General features: G+C 42.8%; 1 protein-coding gene across 28 annotated transcripts in view; it reads left to right on the top strand.

Annotated features, from left to right (window-relative positions):
* The first annotated feature begins 1,599 nt into the window (after window positions 1–1,599).
* The window catches only part of LOC138761901 (glycophorin-C-like), a 118,594-nt gene continuing 98,483 nt past the window's right edge, over window positions 1,600–21,710 (top strand). For 13 of the 28 annotated variants that reach the window (XR_011356590.1, XR_011356589.1, XR_011356584.1 and 10 more), the window contains exons 1-3: window positions 10,203–10,544; window positions 13,336–13,454; window positions 20,591–20,891. The gene's annotated coding sequence lies outside the window, so the exon portion shown is untranslated. The other 15 variants (XR_011356591.1, XR_011356582.1, XR_011356593.1 and 12 more) reach the window with 13 other exon arrangements.

The following is a 21,710-nucleotide window of genomic DNA, read 5'->3' as shown; positions in this document are numbered from 1 at the left end:
TCCAGTTTCATTCTGTTTGGGTTTCCTAGCTATATTCATAGTGACTGGGGCCCATCCTTTGAGTGACGAGTTATGTCAGTACCTGCTGGTTAGGGGCATCGCTTCCAGCAGGACTGCTAGCTAAAGCCCCCGGGGGAATGGGCAGGTTGAAAAGGAGAATGCCACAGTCTGGAAGGCTGTCAAACTTGCCAAGACTCACGGTGGCAGGAAGTCCTCCCTATACCATCCAGTCGCTACTATGTACTACGACCAATACTACTCCTCATGAGCTCCTATTCACTTTTGAAAGAAGGATGGCATTGGGAACTACACTCCTAGTCTGGCTCACTACTCCTGGTCTAGTCTTTCTCAGGAAGCACGTGAGGAGAAGCAAGACCAACCCCATGGTAGAAAGGGTGAAAGTGCTCCATGCCAATCCCACCTACGCCTACGTGAAGTATCTGGATGGCAGGGAGGACACCGTCTCCATCAGAGACCTGGCACCTGCCAGAACAGAGAGTCCATTGCTTCAGGTGCCCTGCAAACCATGCCACAACAGAGAGTCCATTGCCTCAGGTGCCCTGCAAACCATGGAGCTCATTCTTGCCACCCCCAGTCAGGGCCTCAGGTGATCCAGGTCAGGAGAAAAGTGCACCCCCCTCCACCATTGAGAAAGAGACCCAGCCCACCTCTCCTCCCTCACAAGGGGACCAGGAGACCCAAGGAGTCCAAGGCCCACAGGTGCTTAAGGGGCTCCGCCAGAATCTCCAGACCCTCGGACCACTTAAATCTGTAAATTTGTAAATAACTGTATATATTTTTTTAACCATTTGTTTCTGAACCCATGTTCTCTGTCTTCACAGACCCTAAATTCTACAGGAAGGGGTGAATGCAGTGAACTGCGATTCACTGGTAGGGTGTTGTTCTGATGGTTGGCCTGCCCCCATCTGTTCACATATAACCCTGGTTTCCCACCTAAGCCCAGAACACTTCGGAAGACTATTATGAAACCCTATCCTTAGTTACAAGCTAATTAAAGCATTTGTTCTCCCTCCAATTGTAAGAGCTCTTATTCAGGCTAGACCCTGTATAAAGGCTCCAACACCAAAACCCCTCCCCAGAAAGCCTGGGTTACAACACAGGATGACCTTCAAGTTTATTGTGAATAAAAGCCTTTTGTTCTATAACTCCAGTCTTTCAACTTCTTGATAGCGCATCACCCACTGCCTTCCCCAACAAAGCCGAGATTTGTTGTATTTTGAGTCAGATTCCTATTTTGTAATGAGGGACATATATAAAATGGGAGTAAAGGATCAGTTGCAGGAAAGATTCATCATTTAATATTACAAAGCATAAAATGCTGTATAATGGAGCTGTGGAATAGATGAACGGAGTTATTTTCAAGTTATTCTATGCAAGGACAGGATGGGGAGCTGTTGTAATTATCTCCAAGAGAGGCTCGGCCGTATTGAAGCTACAGGAATCTCCCGGCAAACTGGCCTCTTATTACATAATAGCCCCAGAGATCAGAAGGCAGCTGCTTTGAATTTGCATGGGAGGGGTTTGTGTCAATAATTGGTCCCAGCTCTGAAAGGCGCACAGCAAATAGTGCAACAGGAAATCTCAAGGGGTAGAGCTCTGGCCCTCCCAGTTGTAGACCTCAAAGAAGCCTGCAGTCACGTTCAAAGACAGCTTTTTCCATGTTTCACCTTCAGCCAGTAGGAATCTGAGGCTGCGAGAAGTGGGCAGCTTGAAGCAGAGAGATTTATTCTCCTTCCTTGCCACAACCCTTCTGAGGTAGTATCAAGAGCTGAGTTTTTATGTTTTTACTTTTCTTCCTCAGAGCAAGTTGGTTTCAACTGCTTTGTAAAATTCTTCCTTACTTTGTGGAGTTCTTTCAGCCTTGCTAAACTCCTGAACGTGTTCTCTGAAAAATTACAGAGGAAAAGATTGTATTTCAAGTAAACTTCTCAAGGGCAATGAATGTATATAAAAAAATCTGAGTGATGTCACTGCAGGCAGCTTTAATTTAAATACACAACAGTATTGTAATGGCATTTAACATTCATTGGAGCCTTCAGGGGTTTGGCAAGTCATTTCACACTTAATTCCTACAACTTCTGGTGGTCTGTGATTCTTTTAAGGCTTTATGTCTGCAGCATGCTAATTACAGTCATTTAGTCCACTGCATGACCCTTGTGTCCAGTAGCATGCAGTTTGCCAGCTGTTAAGTGGGAAGATTCTCACTGGGACAGAACATTCTATTTTTCAGCTGATCCGTCCTGTATGGCCAGTGATAAGTGGGACCGCTGTTTAAGAGTGCAGCTGTGTGCTTGTGTCAGGGGGAAATAATCTGTGTTTCACCCCATAGAGTAACACGACCCAAATGAGACCATTCTTCCCATTTAATCGGAGCCAGCTCCTTTGCAGAACAATCCTGTTCTTGTCATTCCATTCAGTGTTTTTAACATAATGATGTGTATTGGGCAAAATCGCCTCTGTGGTTGCTGATCTGGATAAAGAAGGTTAACGTTAGCCGCTTTCAGATGCTCGGACGCACACGGGTTCAGAAACAAATGGTTAAAAATGTGTCAGCAGACGCAGCTGGGGGAGTACAGCTGGGATGTTCACTTGGCTGTGGAGAAGACTCCTTTCTGTCACCTGAACGTGCCAGCTGAAGGAGAGCCGCGTCCGAACGAACACCGGCTCCTGTGGACTGTAGTTGTAGTCTCACTGCTGCTTTCAGGTGCAATGGGGGAATTCTTGGAGCCAGAGATTATACCTACAGGAGGAAGGTTAGGTAAGTGTTCCTCCTAGCCGGGTTCTCCATTTTCAGGTAGCCACCCGACAGCTGCATTGGAGTACAATAGGTGGCTTTACATCGGGGTATTTTGGCCACCTGAAAGTGCCTGTTGTTGGCCATGTGTACCATGGAAATGATTTGCAAGAATCTGAGCCCTGCTGGCTTCAGACAGAAATCAAAGCCAGTAAGCAGACCTTCACATATTAAAGGATTATGGCGGTGTTGCTGTAGCAGCAGCACTGCCGCTGGTCCAGGCCAGCGGGCAGCAAGGGAACAGAGATGCAGCACTCCCATGGGGTCCAGCCATCCAGTCGACTGCTGTCAGCTCCACATGGGCTTTGAATGGTCTTTTGAGGGACCCAACAGAGTTTTTTTTTAAAATCCTGTGACCACAGGGGTTGCAGACTCTGGGGGAAGTGAAGGACTGGAGCAGGACACTAGAGGACAGGATGATCACCCTTTCACTCCCCCCCCCTCCCCCACCTTGTCTGAGAAGTTTAAGTGGAGGAAACAAGGGCAGAGGACCAGTGGAACCCACGGAAACTGTGGGCTGCTGGAGTCTGGCTCAAACTGGCTGGAGGGGAACCAGGTTTCAGAACCAGGATGTGAGGGGGGTACCGAGGGCACTGAAGGGTTCCTGAGCATGACAGAGGTTTGGGTCGGATCTGGAGCTCGGGTCGGATCTGGAGCTCGGGTCGGATCTGGAGCTCGGGTCGGATCTGGAGCTCGGGTCGGATCTGGAGCTCGGGTCGGATCTGGAGCTCGGGTCGGATCTGGAGCTCGGGTCGGATCTGGAGCTCGGGTCGGATCTGGAGCTCGGGTCGGATCTGGAGCTCGGGTCGGATCTGGAGCTCGGGTCGGATCTGGAGCTCGGGTCGGATCTGGAGCTCGGGTCGGATCTGGAGCTCGGGTCGGATCTGGAGCTCGGGTCGGATCTGGAGCTCGGGTCGGATCTGGAGCTCGGGTCGGATCTGGAGCTCGGGTCGGATCTGGAGCTCGGGTCGGATCTGGAGCTCGGGTCGGATCTGGAGCTCGGGTCGGATCTGGAGCTCGGGTCGGATCTGGAGCTCGGGTCGGATCTGGAGCTCGGGTCGGATCTGGAGCTCGGGTCGGATCTGGAGCTCGGGTCGGATCTGGAGCTCGGGTCGGATCTGGAGCTCGGGTCGGATCTGGAGCTCGGGTCGGATCTGGAGCTCGGGTCGGATCTGGAGCTCGGGTCGGATCTGGAGCTCGGGTCGGATCTGGAGCTCGGGTCGGATCTGGAGCTCGGGTCGGATCTGGAGCTCGGGTCGGATCTGGAGCTCGGGTCGGATCTGGAGCTCGGGTCGGATCTGGAGCTCGGGTCGGATCTGGAGCTCGGGTCGGATCTGGAGCTCGGGTCGCTGATGGTTTGGACCGGACACGGAAGTACTGGAGGTAAATCTGTGGATGCTCGAGGGGAGCTCTCATTTACTTCTCTTTCTCTGGCCGTAAGAGTAGCTTCGGGCAATTTCTGCCAATGGCGAATCTGTCTGCCTTGCAATAGGATAAAAGAAATTTCATGTAATATCACACTGTTTTATTACTATGATAATAAATTGAATCTTGAATTTCAATAGAGTGCTGGAGAAACTCAGCAGGTCAAACGGTATCCTCTATGTAGCAAAGATAGAGATACATGACTAATGTTTTTAGCTTGAGCACTTCATCATGTCTGAGATGCCTCCCTAGGCATCCAAACAAAATGGTTGGTGGGGGAGGGAGGGGGGGTGGAGTACAGTACCAGAGGCAGGAGGGAGGGAGAGCACACCAGTAAATGGGGGGGGGGAGAGACAGTGAGGGGGAGGAGGGATGGCTCTGTGAATGGAGAGGGAAAGGGGTGGAGAGCTGCAGGAAAAAAAGCAAAGGGTAAGGGGAGGGAGAACGCAGAGAAACGGGAGAAGACGATGTTAATGCTATCTGGTTGGAGAGTGCTCAGACAGAAAATTAAGGGTTACTCCAATTTACGGGTGGTCTTGGTGGGACAGTACATTAGATCATGGACAGACATATCAGCGTGGGAGTGGGGTGCAGAATTGAAATGGTTGGCCACTGGGAGATCCCTGTCACTGATGAGGACATAGTGAAGATCCTCAGCAAAGCGATGTCCTTAGCACGAGTCGTCACTCTGATGTACATTGCTCATATATCTTTTATCTTTGCTAATGTAAAGTCTACTGTTTGACCTGCTGAGTTTCTCTAGCACTATGTTTTTACTATCTTGTCAATCCAATCAGTGTTTTTAAAATAATGATATGGATTGGGCTAGATCACCTCAGTGCTTGCCTGATCTAGATAAAGAGTGTTAACATTGTTGGCCATGTGTACCTGGTGCCATGGAAATGTTTTAGAAAAATATTAGCTCTGTTGGCTTTAGACAGAAATCGAAGCCAGTAAGCAGACCTTCATACTGTGCAAAGAAAAGAGAGCTGGGAATCTGCTTTAATTATTTTAAATAGTGTCATGTGATATGCAAACAGACCCAGTCCTTGCAGACCGTCAAGTACCCAAACATGTAGAACAGTAGAGCACAGTACAGACCCTTTGGCCTGCAGTGTTGTGCCGAGCTATGTAAACCTACTCTTCATCAGTCTAATCCTTCCCAACCTCCTAGCCCATAACCATAAAAAAGAGGCGGCAATGCCGGAATTGCTGTACTGGTGCAGAAACAGGAAAGTGGGGAGTGGAGACACAGAGCTCTACCGTAGGGTCCTGCTGCCTTGTTCTGATGCTGACTGCTCCATACGTGCTTTAAACAACCGTTAAAGGAGCTGACATCAGGTGTTTTTTTTTTTAAAAAATCCTGTGATCAGGGAGGTCTGCGCCCAAGATAATGGTATTTGTGCTAGGCAGCAGACTGTGAGGGGTTGCAGACTCAAGGGGAGAAGTGGACCAGTGCAGGGCAATGGAAATGGAGAGAACAAACCGCATTGAGTCAGAGAAGCCTGCAAGTGACCCTGCAGGATGGTGACCTCAGCCGTGGACCTGCAAGGGGCTCCGCAGCCGAAGGACGACACACATAGGCTGCGGGCAGTCGGCGACTTGTGGCCGACGGACTTGCACAAGCTGAGGGGTGTTGGTGACTTGCAGTTGAAGGACCCTGCTGGAGGCTGGCTCATGGGAGCCTGGAACTGGGATTTGAGATGGAGCTGAGGGCAAGAAGTGCTCCTGAAGGGACTCAGGTGCTGAAGACTTCCTGATTGTATCAGAGTTTTGGACCTGGTACTCAGGCTGCCAATAATTTGAGCAGGGGTTTGTGTGGCTGCAGGAGGTGCTGGAGGTGAATCCACAGACACTGTGTCTTGAAAGGATTCTCTTCAGCTTCTCTTTCTCTTGTTGCAAAGAGCACCAGCCAATGCCTTAATGCAGACAAAAGTTGGCCTATTATGTATATTACATTTTTATGTATTATTACATAACAATAATAGGAGCCTTCATTGTTCTTGCATTAGACTAATCCAGCGGTTTTCAAAATTTTCCTTTCCACTCACCTACCATTTTAAGTATTCCCTATGCCATAGGTGCTCGGTGATTAGTAAGGGATTGTGAGTGGTGGGGTGGGGGACGGGGAGGGAAAGGTTGAGAATCACTGCTCTAGACCCAATTGTCACTGAAATATTTTGCTTGAGAAAAATGGTCATTGGAAGTTATGAAACCGTGCACATAACGAGTCAATTAGGTACAATTAAAACAGTGGTTTTCAATTATTTTTTCACCCACATGCCACCTTAAGCAATCCCTTGAGTTAAACAAGAAAGTTTGCAGATGCTGGGGTCGAGGGCAATACTCATACGTGCTAGAGAAACTCAGCAGGTCATGCAACATCCGAAGGAAGTGAAGGGTAACCAAAGCTTCAGGCCTGGGCCCTTCGTCTGATAGGCATTGTGGTTAAGACTGAACCAGATGAAGATTAGGTGCACCAGCTCTACAAACCCCACCATTTTATTGCTGCTGACACTATTAAATGTCTAAATTATTTTAAGCTCAATTAATTTAAAAATAATGGCTGAAAAAATGTAACTTTTTCACCCCTGTTGCAGTGAATATCCATAGCATATCACTGGAGAGCTTGTTTTCTCCTGTGTAACTTTGGGCAATTGTGGCAAGACCAAGCTGCAGACATGGATCAGTTATCAAGTTCAGCAAAAGATGAACTAGCATTGTCCCAATTTTAGGTGGAGTAGATGTGGCTCCTCTTTGATCAGTTGCCATATTGTTGATTGGTGGAACAGACTCAAGGGGCTGAATGGCCTATTCCTGCTCCTAATTCTTATGCTGATGAATAGGTTAGTGCAGTGATTCCCATCACAATGGGATTGCTTCCCCTAGTGTTTATTTAATTGAATTCTGAATCTGCTATTGTATAAAAATCTAGCACTCAATCAATGTCTTCCTAGTCCCAACTATTTAAAGATTTTTGAGGGTTTCTCATCTTCCTTTTTAAAAAAATATTGGCTAATCATCTTAACAGTTCACACTTTGACAATGAAAATTTTGCTTCCTGAACACTTCAGGTGTATTTTATGAATTTTGTATCACTGATATTGAAAATCACCTTAAAATTTTCTTATCATGTACCACTTTTTAGATAAACCCTATTTTTTTGTGATTTCCTGTCATATTTTTAATATGCTTGAAGCATATTAAAAACCATGAAGCACAACATGTCATTGAAAATTCATTTTATGCATTAGAACTTGGATGTCTTCCCTGCTGACCTTGGTGCAGTCAGTGACGAACATGGTGAAAGGTTTCACTAGGCCATTGCGACCATGGAAAAGAGGTATTGGCGCAACTGGAATCCATCAATTATGGTCTCTGTGCTGTAATTGTTATATGGTTATATGGTTGACTATTGTTGCATATTGACACAAGCAGCATTAAATGAAGAGTATAAAGGAAAATCAGTGGCAAAACATTTTTGGGTCATTTGAACTAATGCAATGTGTCAGCATCAATATGTGATTAAACAGCTGTGACGAATTATATTTTATATTATGCATTGATATGTTTTTGGAGGAGATAGATTGTGGGGGTAGTGTAGGTTACAAACAAACCCAATCTCATTTAAAATACCAGATCTTTGCTCAAGCCAGATAGTCCAGGCTCCGAGAACCGTTCCAAAAACTTGGAAGAATGCGTATAGAGACTTCACAATTAGGTGCTAATTGGACCTGCTGTGGAGTAATGGATTATTGTTTTGAAAGCAACAGATGAACGGACTTAGAAGTTTGGGTCTGGTTCTCCAATCTGTCTGGCTGCAGTTTGCTGTTCTAAGAAGCTCATGTGGTTTTGCAAGCAGAGAGAAAGAAGAGACCAAACCGGCTTTCTCTAAGAGAAATAAAGAACTGGTTTCTGCAGTCATGGCAAGCTGGTAGCTTGTTGAAACCCCATTTTGAAGACTGGTTATGAGGTCTGAGTTCAGCCTTTTGAAAACCCTTGTGGTCCATACAAGAGGAAATGGCTGGCTAGAGTGTTTCACCTGAAGTAAGGGAAACAAAAGGAACTCTGGTGACCTGCAGAAGAAGAGGCTATCATTTGGAAAACCCTGATGGGGCAAGTTTCTTCAGAAAGACACTGAAGTAGCTGATCAGAAGGAATAAGTTTGTGTGTATCCAACGAGCAACAAATCTCTGTCTGAAACCAACAAGCACCTTCCCGAGCAGTAACCAATTACCTTTAAGCACCAGAGTTTGGTGAAAATTCATAAATGTTAAATTCTGCACACAATATAAGAATTGCCTAAACTTGGAGGAGTGAGAAGTGAGATTGGACTGTGAATCAAAGAACTTTTCTGAACATGTACAAATTACATGCACATGCGCTTAGAATTAGAATGGGGTTAAGTTGATAGTAATAAGTTAAAATTTGATCCTGTTTTTAAAGGAAATAAAAAGTACATTTTGTTTAAGTAACCATTTGTCTTGGTGAATTTTTATTACTGCTGGGTTTTGGGATCCTCTGGGCCTGTAACACAGATGAATTCAATAAAAGTTAATTTCATGTTTCTCTAACTTCCTACATAATATCGCAAATCTGAAATTATCTTTTTGTTCAGCTTGAAGTTGTCTATCATAATCCCCAATTTCCCCCCCCCCCACCCCCCCACCCAGGAAGCAAACCTTTTGAAAAGATTGTCATCCATCCAGTGTTATTAATGCTTGGCTATTGGCAAATGTTTTAATGTTTTCCTTTAATATGAACAAATCCTTCAACCATCTGCTTTTATGCAGAGCAAACTCCATTTCTGGAATATAGGCAGATGTATGAATGAAAGAATGTGATTTATTATTATATTAACAAGTATTAACAAGATGCAATGGAAGTCTTGCTGCAGTTTTGCAGGTGTGTGAAATGTACAAAACATTTTAACCCATGCAAAGGGAAAAATAAAAGATAATAATCTCAAAAGAATTATAAGAGAGACAGCCAGTTCCATTTTCCCAGGGCAGGAATAGCAAACACCAAAGGACATCTGTGCCAAGTGAAGCAAGGAAAGTTTAAGGGAGGAATTAGGAGTAAGATTTTTCTTAAAAACACAGACTTGTGGGTGCCTCGAAAGCCTTGCCTAATGTGGTGGTGGTGGCTGGAACAATGGGGGCATTTAAAAGACTCTTAATAGCCACATTGTAAAGGATTAGTTTTTGTTTTGGTTGGAATATATAGGTCAGCACAACATCGAGAGCCAAAGGGCCTGTACTCTTTTGTAGTGTTCTATAAATGGGAAATAAATTAACAAATTGAAAATCCCTCCTATTCTTGAAATTGATGGAGTATATAACCTCTTCACAATCCTCTTATCTCTCAGGAAAGGTGGTGCTACACTACACTGAAGTTGAGCTTGGACTTTTATATATAACTCAACATGGATTCACTCTGCTTTGTGTTTGTTCTAAACAAGCAGTACAATAACTTCTCACTGTCATGCAGATACAGAGGACGTAGCCACAGATGGTTTAATAGAGGCTCCGATAGCTCAGTGGTTAGAGCATTGGTCTTGTAAAACAAGGGCTGTGACCTCACTGGGGCTTTATTTCTGTGAAGGGTGTGGAACAAAGTGGACTCTGTCTACTTTATGGGGAAAAAAGTCAAAGAATTTCATGTATTACATGACCTCCTTTACCCTTATTTAGGAGGTATTTGGACAAGGAAATCCTGTTTATTACGGAATAATTCTTGTGAATTCATCTCCTGCAGTGTTGGAATGCTATTCCTCTGTGTCACAGTAGTTTATGTTAGAAGGTACATGGGAACATGAGGAACTGGGTGTGATAGTTCATCAATCATTAAAAGTAATGGAAGGCCAGGTTCATAAATAAAAGCACAACTCTAAAGCAGAGAACTGATTGCTGAACTTTTCACAATAACACTTGGTTGGGCAACAATTTGAAAGCGGTATAGAGTTCTATTCCTAGTGTATTTCTGGAAGGATGTGAATGTCTTTGAAAAGATGTACTAAAACAGTTTTAGGAATGAGTGTTTTTGGCTACATTTAGAATAGGTTTGGTTTGTTCTTCTTCAAGCAACAAAGGTTAAGAGGGGTGTTGATTGTTTAAATAGAAAACAAAAATCTCAAAAACTGTTTTGAGGACCAAGGGCGCAGAAATACGAGGGGCAGGCAAGAGAATAATTATAATGTGACACTCGAGAGACCCAACAACTGAGCTGTCAATCATAAGGAGTGGAATGTGCAGAGAATCTGGCCAGAAGAGTGCAGAGACTTCGGAGGGTTGTCAGAATGGAGGTATGTAGATCACTGAGGGCCTGAGTGAGAGAAATATGTACCACTCTACACTCAGCTCCCTCCTTGGATATGAAGACATTTTTAACACAGTTGTTAAAGTTGATTGAAGCAATGGTTAAAACAACTTTGGATATAAATAGTACAAGAAAAATGCGAGTGAAATTAGATCAAAGATGGAATGTCATTCTTTCAGTTCTTAAATAAAATAACAGTCAATTGGAAAATCCAAGTCTTCCTTTATGATTTGAAACCGACTTTAAAAAAAAACCCTCCAAAAATAATTCTGCAAAATATTTTCTTCTTTGAATCGTTTATTTTGAATCAAGCATTTCACCAGGCAGTTCCTAGTTCTGTGGTTCATAATATAAAAGCTTCATGTTTTGTGTACATAAACCTTTGCACCCATACAGAGCAATTTGTACCAATGTGTATTTTGCCCAAGAAGGCAGCCAACATCATAAAAGACCCTGGTCATAACCTGTTCTCACTGCCACCTTCAAGTGGAATGTCCACAAACCTGAGGACTAGCACCTTTAGGCTCAAGAACTTTATCTTTCCAACTACTATCAGGCTTTTGAACCTCCCTTGTTACACTGATCAGAGACTGCTCCAACAACACAAAAGGACTGTCTGGATGATTGTAATGCTACTTTTTTTTTGCCATATGGTAACTGAATATATGATCTACCTATTTTTGTATTTATTATCCTTTTAATTTAATATATACTTTTGTAGATTGTTTTTAAATGAAGTACCTGTTCAGCTGCAGCAAGTAAGACATGTAAATTGAACAATGTTTATGATAATAAACTTATTATCATCAAATTTCCAATGCAAACGTGTTCATCGCTTTGAGGGAAATGCATGGAAGACTTTCAGCATTGATTGCAAAATGTAGGCTGCTATTTTTTTACATAAGGAGATTACTTCTCCCTCTATTTTATTGTGTTTTGGAATTAATTGTTGGATATGCTAAGCAGTCTAGTAATGTTGCATCTGTGCTGTACCTTCAACAGATGCTCATTGTGAATTCTTCAACTCTGCCTGAAAGTCAGTCAATAGCAAAAAGAATTTTGGTTTGGTACTTTATTTGCTTAGGACAGTGAAAATCTATTTTTGATATAAATGAATTGTCTATTATCAAATGTGCCAAGATACAGTGAAAAGCTCTGTTTTGCTTGTCATCCAGGCTTGCCGCCTTTACATAGTACATCAGGTAGTGTGAGAATAGAGGCAGTGTTTTTATAAAACAAAAATGCAGAATGTAGTGTCATGTAAGGGAAAAGAGAAAAAAATATAGTTAAACAACGCAAAGCGTCATCTTGTACTCATGGGAGGTCTATCCAGAGATGGATAACAGCAGGAAAGGAACTGTCCTTGAATCCAGAGGAGCGTACTTGAGCATCTTTCTCTTGAAGAGAGTAAAAAAAAATTAAACTTTGAGTAAAACACAAAAATCTGCAGGCACTGTGATTGAAGTAAAAACGCCATGCTGGAGAAACTAATCAGGTAAAGCAGTATACTTTATGTAGCAAAGATAAGGATGTATAATCAATTATTTCAGGCTTGAACCCTTCATTAAATGTAGGCAGGCACCCAAACAAAATGGTGGGGGGGGGGGATGGCAAGGGGAGGAGCACAAACCCACAGGCAGGAGGTAATGGGTGAATAAGGGCACCCCAGCAAACAAGGAAAATGTGGATAATTTGAATGGAGAGGGAAGGGGGTGGAAAGCTGGAGGAAAGGATTCAGAGGGATAAAGAAGAGGGGGAGAACAGAGAGTAGATTAGCAGAATCCAGAGAAGTTAATGTTAATGCCACCTGGTTCGAGAGTGCCCAGATGGAAAGTTAGTGTTGCTCTTCCTTTACAGGTGATCTTGGTTTGACAGTACTGTACATGAGGCCACGGAGAGACCTGTTAATGCAGGAATGGGGTGCAGAATTGAAATGGTTGGCCACTGGGAGATCCCTGTCACTGATGCCCACAGAGCAAATGTGCTCAGTGAAGTGATCTCCCAGTCTCCCCAACGATAAGGCCACAATGGGAGCACCACGAGCTGTAGGTGACTCCTTTGGACACACAAGTGAAGTGTTGCATCGCATGGTAGGATTGTTCAGGGGCCCCAAATGGTGGTGAGGGAGGAAGTGTGGCACTTGCTGCAGCCACAGGGGAAGGTACCAAGGGGGTGATTAATAGGAAGGAGTGGACAAGGGAGTCACAAAGGACTAATTGAACCTCACCACCTTCACAATTCAAAGTTGATGTCCTTGCATGATCCGTTCACTGCCCATCTGCAAACACTCAAAGTACAAATAAGACCAACATTTTTGATGGTTAAACATTTCCATGGTTAAAGGTTGCATGTCACTAAAGCTGGAAGTATCAATGCTTTCTTTTGTTTCTAGCCATCATGAATGAGCATCATGTGTTAAGATAGTGATATCCCAACATTCTGAAGGTAGCACATTCCTGGGAATGAGAATGCTAGCTAAACAAACTCCAGTTGGATACAATAACTGATGGCGATGTTATTTTATCTGAGTAATTAATGATGGTTTAATTGAAGGTAAACATGGAGCATTTATTTATTAAACTGTAAACATACAGAGGAACATACTACAATGTAGACCAACCAAAATGAACTCAGAAGCACAGCAGGGACAGGAAACAAAGGGCAGAGGCTATAATGAGGGGAATGGGCCAGGTCCTGAGTTGTTTCTTAGTGGAAGAATTTTGGGGTTAACTGGCTTGCCTGTTTCATGCACTAACAGGTCATTTTCTTTTTTGCAGGAGAATGATTTTCTTTGAGAGGCAACTCAGTAGAGATTATGAGAGGCATAGATAGGGTGGACATCCAACACCTTTTTCCTATGGCGACAATGGCCAATACCAGAGGTAATCAGTTTAAGGTAAGTGGAGGAAAGTTTAGGGGAGATGTCAAGAGACAAGTTTTTTTAATCCAGAGAGTGGTGAGTGCCTGAAATGCATTGCTGGAGTTGGAGAGGGAGGTTCGTACAATAGGAGAATTCAAAAGTCTCTTAGGCACATGGATGTGAGAATAATAGAGGGTTATAAGGTGGCAGTAGGAAAAGATTAGATTGCCGTGGAGTAGATTTACAAACGTTAGCACAACATCGAGGGCTGAAGGGTTTGTACAGCGCTGTAACAGGACCATAGAACATTAAGCACAGAAACAGGCCCCTTCAGCCCTTGTAGTCTGTGCCAAACAATTTTTTGGCTAGTTTCACTGACCTTCACACCTCTCCCATCCATGTACCTGTCCACATTCCTCTTAAATGTTAAAATTGAGCTCGCATTCATCACTTCAGCTGGCAGCTTGTTCCGCACCCTCACCAGTCTCTGTGTGAAGTTCCCCCTAATCTTTTCCCCTTTTACACTCAACCCATGTCCTTTGGTTTGTACCTCACCTTCCCTCAGTGGAAAAAGTTTATCTGCATTGACTCTGTCTATTCCCCTCATAATTTTAAATACCTCTATCAAATCTCCCCTCATTCTTCAATGCTCCAGGGAATAAAACCCTAACTTTTCCCCCTTAACACAGTTCCTGAGTTGCCTAACTGTCTTCTATAGATGCTGAAAAGATCAGCTGAGTTCTGCTAGCATTTACTCAGTTCCTGAAGTCCAGGCAGCATTCTAGTAAATCTTCTCTACACTTTTTCTATCTTATTGATATCTATCTTAATTTTCTTTGTTCTCTCTCTATTTCACTATGTTCCAGAATTCGTTGTTGGGACATGCTCAGTAGTCAAGTAATGTTGCGACTAGGTTATTGTACCTTCAAGAATTCTGTGAAACTCTGCCTGAAAGTTGATCAAAGTTTGGATTTATTGTCAGAGTACATACATGTCAGCACATACTGAGATTCTTTACCTGCAAACCAGGCAGAATTTCTGCTTGTCGGTGGTGCAAAAAACTTTACTCTGGAAAAGATGTTTATACAAAAGAGAGAAATGTAAACAAGAAAGAAATACAATAACAGAAAATAAATATTTAATAATGACTAATGTGCAAAAGTAAGAGTCCTTAGATTAGTCTTTGAGTTTGTTGTTGAGGAGTCTGATGGTGGAGGGGTAGCAACTGTTCCTGAATCTAGCGGTACCAGTCTTATGGCACCTATACCTCTATATTATCAATAGCAAACAGGATTTTCTTGGGTACTTTGTTTGATTAGAACAGTGAAAAATCTATATTTTGATATTATTGAATTGTTTATTTGCAAATGTGCCAAGATGCAGTGAAAAGCTTTTTTTTTAAATGCTATCCAGGCATAGCACCTATAGGCAGGCATTCATACTTGAATGGTATACCCGCCACTTGCAAACTCCTGCCAGATGGGGAACCATAAAAGGTTATTTTATAAAAATATAACAGACATTTTTGACCTGTTCACTGTCATTTGATATGCCTATATTAGTAGCCCTTGCCTCCCAATCACACCCAATTAAACTATAACCCTGGTATGTTTTGAAGGGTGGGATGAAACCAGAGCACTTGGGGAAAAGCCATGCAGATAGTATGGGATCTGCACCAAAGTCTCGATCACTGATGCTGTAACAATGTTGCAATAAGTGTGGCGCCCCTATAGATGGTCAAATGCAGAAACTGGAGGAACTCATTGGGTTGGGCAGAATCAATAGAGGGATGTCGAGAGTCAATGTTTCAGGTGGAGATCTTTCATTGGTCCTGATTTATTTGTCTCCTTCTGTTGATACTACTATTTTCCACTGTATATTCTCTTCATGCGGCCTTGTGCTAATTAGTCTTAAAATTATTATGTACTTTTGCACATTAGTCATTATTATGCAGCAAGTAAGACTTTCATTGCATCGGTATATTGTACTTGTGTAAATGACAATGAACTCTTCATAAGAACATAGATCATAGAACATTATAGCATTTTAAAGGCCCTTCTGCCCACAATTTTGTGTTGGCCTATGTAAACCTACTCCACAACAATCTAATCCTTCCCTATCACACACCCATAACCCTTTACTTTTCTTATATCTGTGGGTTTATTGAAGAGCTTTTTGAATCTCACTATTGTACCAGTTTCCACAACCACCACTCTGTTTTTTTTTAAAACAAACTTGCTTCTGAGATCTCCCCTAAACTTTCCTCCACTCACTTTGAACAGACGTCCTCTGGTATTTGTTATTGTTATTGTTGCCCCAGGGAAAAAGGTACTGGCTGCCCACCATACCTAAGCCCATCATAATCTTCTCCCTATTAAGTCACCCTTCATTTCTTTAAAGAGGAAACCCTTAGCTCTGTTAGCCTTGGTTTATAAGACACATTTCCCAATCTAGGAGGCACCCTTGCAAAACTCCTCTGCATCCTTTCTGAAGCATCTACCTCCAACACGTAATAAGCCGACCAGAACTGCAATAAGCCAAATTTATTCTCCTCCAAGAGATGAAAGTTTAAAAAAAAATGTGAATAATGTACATTTTAAATTACATTTGCCTTCTTTAAATTGAGACATACAGCATGGCAACAGGCTCTTTAGGCCCATGAGCCTGGGCTGCCCAATTACACCCAACTGGTCTACAATCCCGGTATGTTTTGAATGGTGGGAGGAAACTGGAGGCTCTGGAGGAATCCCCGCAGACACAAACAAATTCCTTACAGACAACACAGGATTTGAACCCCAGTTTTGATGGCTGATGCTTTAGCAGCATTGCACTAACTGCTACACTAATTTCTCACAGTATGAAAATGTTTTGCTTTAACAACAGAGGGCACAAGTGGCAACCCAAGACATGCATCTTTCAAGTCTATTTGATAATAAGACCATTCGAGATTGAGTCTGCTCTGCCATCCTGAGCTGATCCATTCTCCCACTCAGCCCCACTCCCCTACCTTCTCACCATAACCTTTTGATATCCTGTCAATCTGCCTGAAAAACACCCAATGACTTGGCCCCCACATTTTATAGGTTCACCACCCTTTGGCTAATGAAGTTCCTCCACATCTGTTTTAAATAAGCACCCTTCAAACCTAAAGTTGTGCTCTCTTGTCATAGACTCCCCTATCGTAGGAAAAAACTTTGCCACATCTACTCTCTCCAGGCCTCACAGCATTCAAAATGCTTCTGTGGTTCCCCTCATCCATCTGAACTCCCAAGGAGTACAGTCCAAGAGCTGTCAAACATTCCTTGTATGTTAATCCCTTCATTCCAGGAATCATTCTTGTGAATAATGTTCAACATTGTTTTCATTTAATGGGTAAGAAAAATTGTTCTTAATCCCTTTTGTTGAATTTTCAGGCAATGTTATTTTAAAGTGCTGAAGTTTCAGCCAAAATAAAATAAATGTTATGATGGCAGGACATCTCTCTGAATGTTTGACTGCTTCTTTCTTCCAAGAGACTATTGATCATCTCTGCATTTACTGCTTTTATTTTAGATTTCCAGCATCTGCAATTTTTAATTTTTATGGCCCTTTTATTTGGACTTCCTTTCTGTATCTACCCTTCATGATTTTAAAGATTCCACTGGATTTCCCTTCAGATTTTTTCTTCTATTTGGGAGAACTTTCCATGTGGGTATTTCCACTATTATGGTTTTCTACAGATTTCCAGCTTCTGCTGTGTTCTGTGTTGCAGCTCCATCATTTCAATTATTTTGTGTACTCCTTCAACTCCTTTTTACTTCACCTTCAGACCAATCATTTGTAATTAACAGACATTTACCTCCCTTTCTCAATGGGCACTGATGCACTTGCACTGTCTCTATCTCATCCTTGCTTCCCAGCTACCAAAAGCATCTTTTCTTCAAGCATCTCTTAAATTTCCTAGTTCTTAAATTTAGATGTACAACATGGTAGCAGACCCTTTCTGCCCACAAGCTCGTGCCACCCAATTGACCTAACACATTTTGATCAGTGGGAGGAAACAGCTGCACCTGGAGGAAACTCATGCAGACACGGGGAGAATGTACAAACTCATTACTGACCACACAGATTTGAATCCTGGACACTAACCATACATTTCTGGTGTAAGGTTCATGGCTTTACATCCCCACCCCCCACCACCCCCATGGGGTGAATGAAAATACTCCACAGGTTTCCATGACAATTAAATGATCCCCCGTCTGTTGTTCTCCCCAACCAGTGGAAATAATTTTTCATAGTTGACATTCGAACATGAGAAATAATAAGTGAGCCCAGAGTTTCACTTCAGTCTGATCCCCTTCATAAGACACCATCAATCTCCTTTTACAATTTTAACTACTTCTGTTTGTTGCCTCTCAGTTCTGCCATTCAAATTAAAAAAAAAAGATATTCACTACAATATCAAATGTTAGATTAGTGACATACTGATAGTTAATTCATGGCTTGGACAGAAAGATCCATTTTCTATGAATAAACTCTCCCTTGAAACCTATATGTCTTATGAGGCGATGCTTCAATATGTTGTATAATTTTGCTGATTAAAATTGGGTTTTTCAATCCATTTTGGTTTTTGCAGGAACTTATGGTATACAAACCAATTCAGTCCATGTCCTAGATGTTCACCAATAGACTGTATGTTCAGCCCATTTCCAAGTTCTTAGCCTATGGTATGACAGATTATGGGACTTCAAGTTCTACCCTAAGTATTTTCTTAATGATAATGACTTTATTGTCATACACATTGTACAGTGTACATATGCATCAAAATTGTACTTGTAAAGAAAAACTATAAGGAGCAGTACTGTAAATGTAACGGTTGGGTTATCACTATTGCAGCTCCAGTGACTGGAATGCAAGCACAGAGATGTGATGTTGAGGCTTTATAAGGCATCGGTGAGACCTCATTTGGAGCATTATGAGCAGTTTTTTGATCCTCATTTCAGAAAGGATGTGCTGCCAATAGCAAGGGTTTAGAGGAAGTTAGCAATGATGATTCCAGGAATGAAAGGGTTATCATACCAGGAACCTCGATGAAAAACTCAACCCCAAAATGTTCCTTATATATCTTTATCTTTGCTATATAATGTACATTGTTTGACTCCCTGAGTTTCTCCACTATTTCGTATCATATCAGGAATGTTTGACTGCTCTTGGCCTGTACTCGTTGGAATTTAGGAGAATGAGGGAAGATCTCATTGAAACAGTTTGAATGTTCAGAGTAGATGTAGAAAGGTTGTTTGTCCTAGTGGAAGAGTTGAGGACAAGAGGGTACACTTCAGGATTGAAGGGCATCCACTTAGAACAGAGATGTGGAGAAATTTCTTTAGCTAGATGGTAGTGAATTGGTGGAATTTATTGCCAAAGGTGGTTGTGGAGGCCATCGTTGAGTGTTTTTAAGGGAGAGATTGATAGGTGCTTGATTTTTGGGGAGAATGCCAGGCAGTGGGGCTGGGTGGGAAAATGAATGGCGGAACAGACTTGATTGGCTGGCAAGCCTATTGCTGCTCCGATGGTCTGCGTATGAATCTTCCCCATTTTCTAAGGAGTTTGTATGTTCTGTGACTGCATGGGCTTGCTCTGAGTGCTCTCGTTTCCTCCCACATTCCAAAGACATATGGGATTCATGGGTTAATTATCACATGGATGTATTTGGGCAGCAGGGTTGGCGAAGCCAATAGCGCAATGCCATTACCGCCAGCAATCAGGATTGAGCTTCGAATCCTGCGCTGTCCCCATGTCTGTGTGGGCTTTCTTTGGGAGTCCTAGTTTCCTCCCACCATTTGAGACGTACAGCGACTGGGGGGGAGGGGGGAAGGTAGGTTAATTGGTTGTAATTTGGTGGCCTATTATCATGCTGTATGTCTAAAATTTAAAATAAACAAAATAAGAGGTAATAAATATTCATAGGAATCAGATTTCAAAAAGGTGACTTTCAATAGTGCATTTGTGCTGTTGGAACTGTCTATGATTAGTGCATTAATGGAACGTTCAAGAGTCTGATAGCAGTTGGAAATAAATCCTTTTGAACCTAGAGGTGTTGTTTCTTAAGCTTCTGTACCTTCTCTCTGCAATGGATGGGGTGAGGGGGGTGGGGGGGGGTGTGGTGTCAGAATCCTTCATGGACTCTGCTATGTTTGATACATGAATTGCCAAATCAAGCTGTGATCCAATCAGTCAGCATTACTTTCCACAGGGCATCTATAGAAGTTTGATCGACTCTTTGATGACATGCCAAATGTCCTCAGACCCATGAAAAAATAGAGGTGTTGGTATACCTTCTTCATGGTTACTTCAATGTGCTGGCTATAGGAAATGTCTTCTGAAATATGGGCTCCCAGGAACTTGAAGGTTCCGAGTCTCTCCTCCTTCTTCCCATCAATGCAAACAGATGCGTGGTCTGTCAGGCTCCCCTTCCTCAAATCATCAATAAGCTCCTTGGTCTCCTTGAAGTTGAAAGCAATATTGCTGTTCTGGCGCCACCCATAGGTTCTCAATCTCCACCCTGTATTATGAGACATTATTCCCAGTTATTTGGCCAACAGTGGTGGTGTGGTCAACAAATTTGTAGATTGAGTTGAAGCTGAAGTTGGTTATGCAATCATGAGCGTACAAGGAACAGTGTAGGGGAAAAAGCACATGGCCTTGGGGTGCCTGTGTTGGTGATCAGGATGAAAGAGGTGACATTGCCAATTCACACTGATTTGGGGGTCTGTAAGTGAGGATCCACATTCAGAGGGATAAACAGACTTGTAGATCCCTCAGTTTAGTAATAAGTATTGCTAGATGATGTTATTGAGCACTGAGCTCTTGTCAATGACTAACAGTCTGATGTAGATGTTCTTGTCATCCAGATAATCCAATGTAAAGTGAAGGGCTGACAAGATGGTGGTCTCTCTTTGACCTGTTGTGGCAATAGGGAATTGAAGTAGGTCTAGATCCCTCCTGAGTCAGGAATTGATCTTCTCCACAAATCTCAGGTTATTTAGCTGTCGAGAGTTTAATGTGGTGCGGATTTCTAATTCCATAACCCTTTCAGGCACTGAGTTCCAATCTTCCAGCTTTCATTGTCCATGACAAGCTTAGGCCTGCAATATTGGTTACCTTTTGCTTCCTATGCTTTTGTTTATTGTCAGGATAAGGGAACCAATATCAGACTCCTCTCCGAGGCCAACAGTTTGAACGACAGTGCCTTATTTACAGATCAGCCTACTCCATTGGATTGGCCACATTCTTTTGTGCTTGAGATCAGATGTCACAAGTAAGCACAGTAAGATGGACAACTAAATCAACTGAAAGCTGTTTCTCAAAGCCAACTTGGAGATGTCTGGTTTATTATCATCTGCCTGCACAAGTACAACCTGACAAAACAGCATTCTGCAGTCCTCGGTGCAAGACGTGCAAACAGACAACCAGACATAATGCACATACAGACAAGTATGCAGGACAAGTATTCATATATAAATAAATATTGTTTCATAAATGTGAAAGTCTCAGAGGCTTAGTGTGTGCAGATCATTTTGGTGTCCAGTATTCTCGCTGCCCGAGGGAAGAAGCTCTTTCTCAGCCTGATGGTGCTGTATCTCTTTCCCAAGGGGAGCAGCTGAAAGATGCTTTGTGAGGGATGGAAGAGGTCTTAAACATTTTTGTACATCCTCTTAAGACAACAATCTTGGTTGATCGCATCGATGGAGTTGTGGGAGTTGGGGGGGGTGGGGAGGGGAGACGGAGACACAGTGATCCTCTCTGCTACTTTTATAGTCCTGTAGATTGACTTCCAGACAATTTCTCTGTAGCAAACCATTGAAACATAGAAAATAGGTGTAGGAGTAGGCCATTTGGCCCTTCAAGCCTACACTGCCATTCATTTTGATCATGGCTGATCATCCACTCAGTGCCTGGTTCCAGCTCTCTCTCCATACCCCCTGATCCCCCTAGTCACAAGTACTAAATCTAACTCTCTCTTAAATATAGCGATGGAACCGACCTCAATCACTTCCTATGGCAGATAATTCCATAAATTTACCACCCTCTGAGTGAAAAAATTCTTCCTCATCTAAGTCCTAAAGGACTTCCCCTTTATCCTTAAACTGTGACCCTTGGTTCTAGACTTGCTCAACATTGGGAACAATCTTCCTGCATCTAGTCTGTCAAATCCTTTAAGAATTTTGAACATTTCTATTAAATCTCCTCTTAATCGTCTAAACTCCAGCGAGTACAAGCCCAGACATTCTAGCCTTTCTTCATATGCAAGTC

Source organism: Narcine bancroftii, chromosome 4 (genome assembly GCF_036971445.1).
Source record: "Narcine bancroftii isolate sNarBan1 chromosome 4, sNarBan1.hap1, whole genome shotgun sequence".
NCBI lineage: Eukaryota > Metazoa > Chordata > Chondrichthyes > Torpediniformes > Narcinidae > Narcine > Narcine bancroftii.
This window is presented reverse-complemented; position numbering and strand designations above follow the sequence as displayed.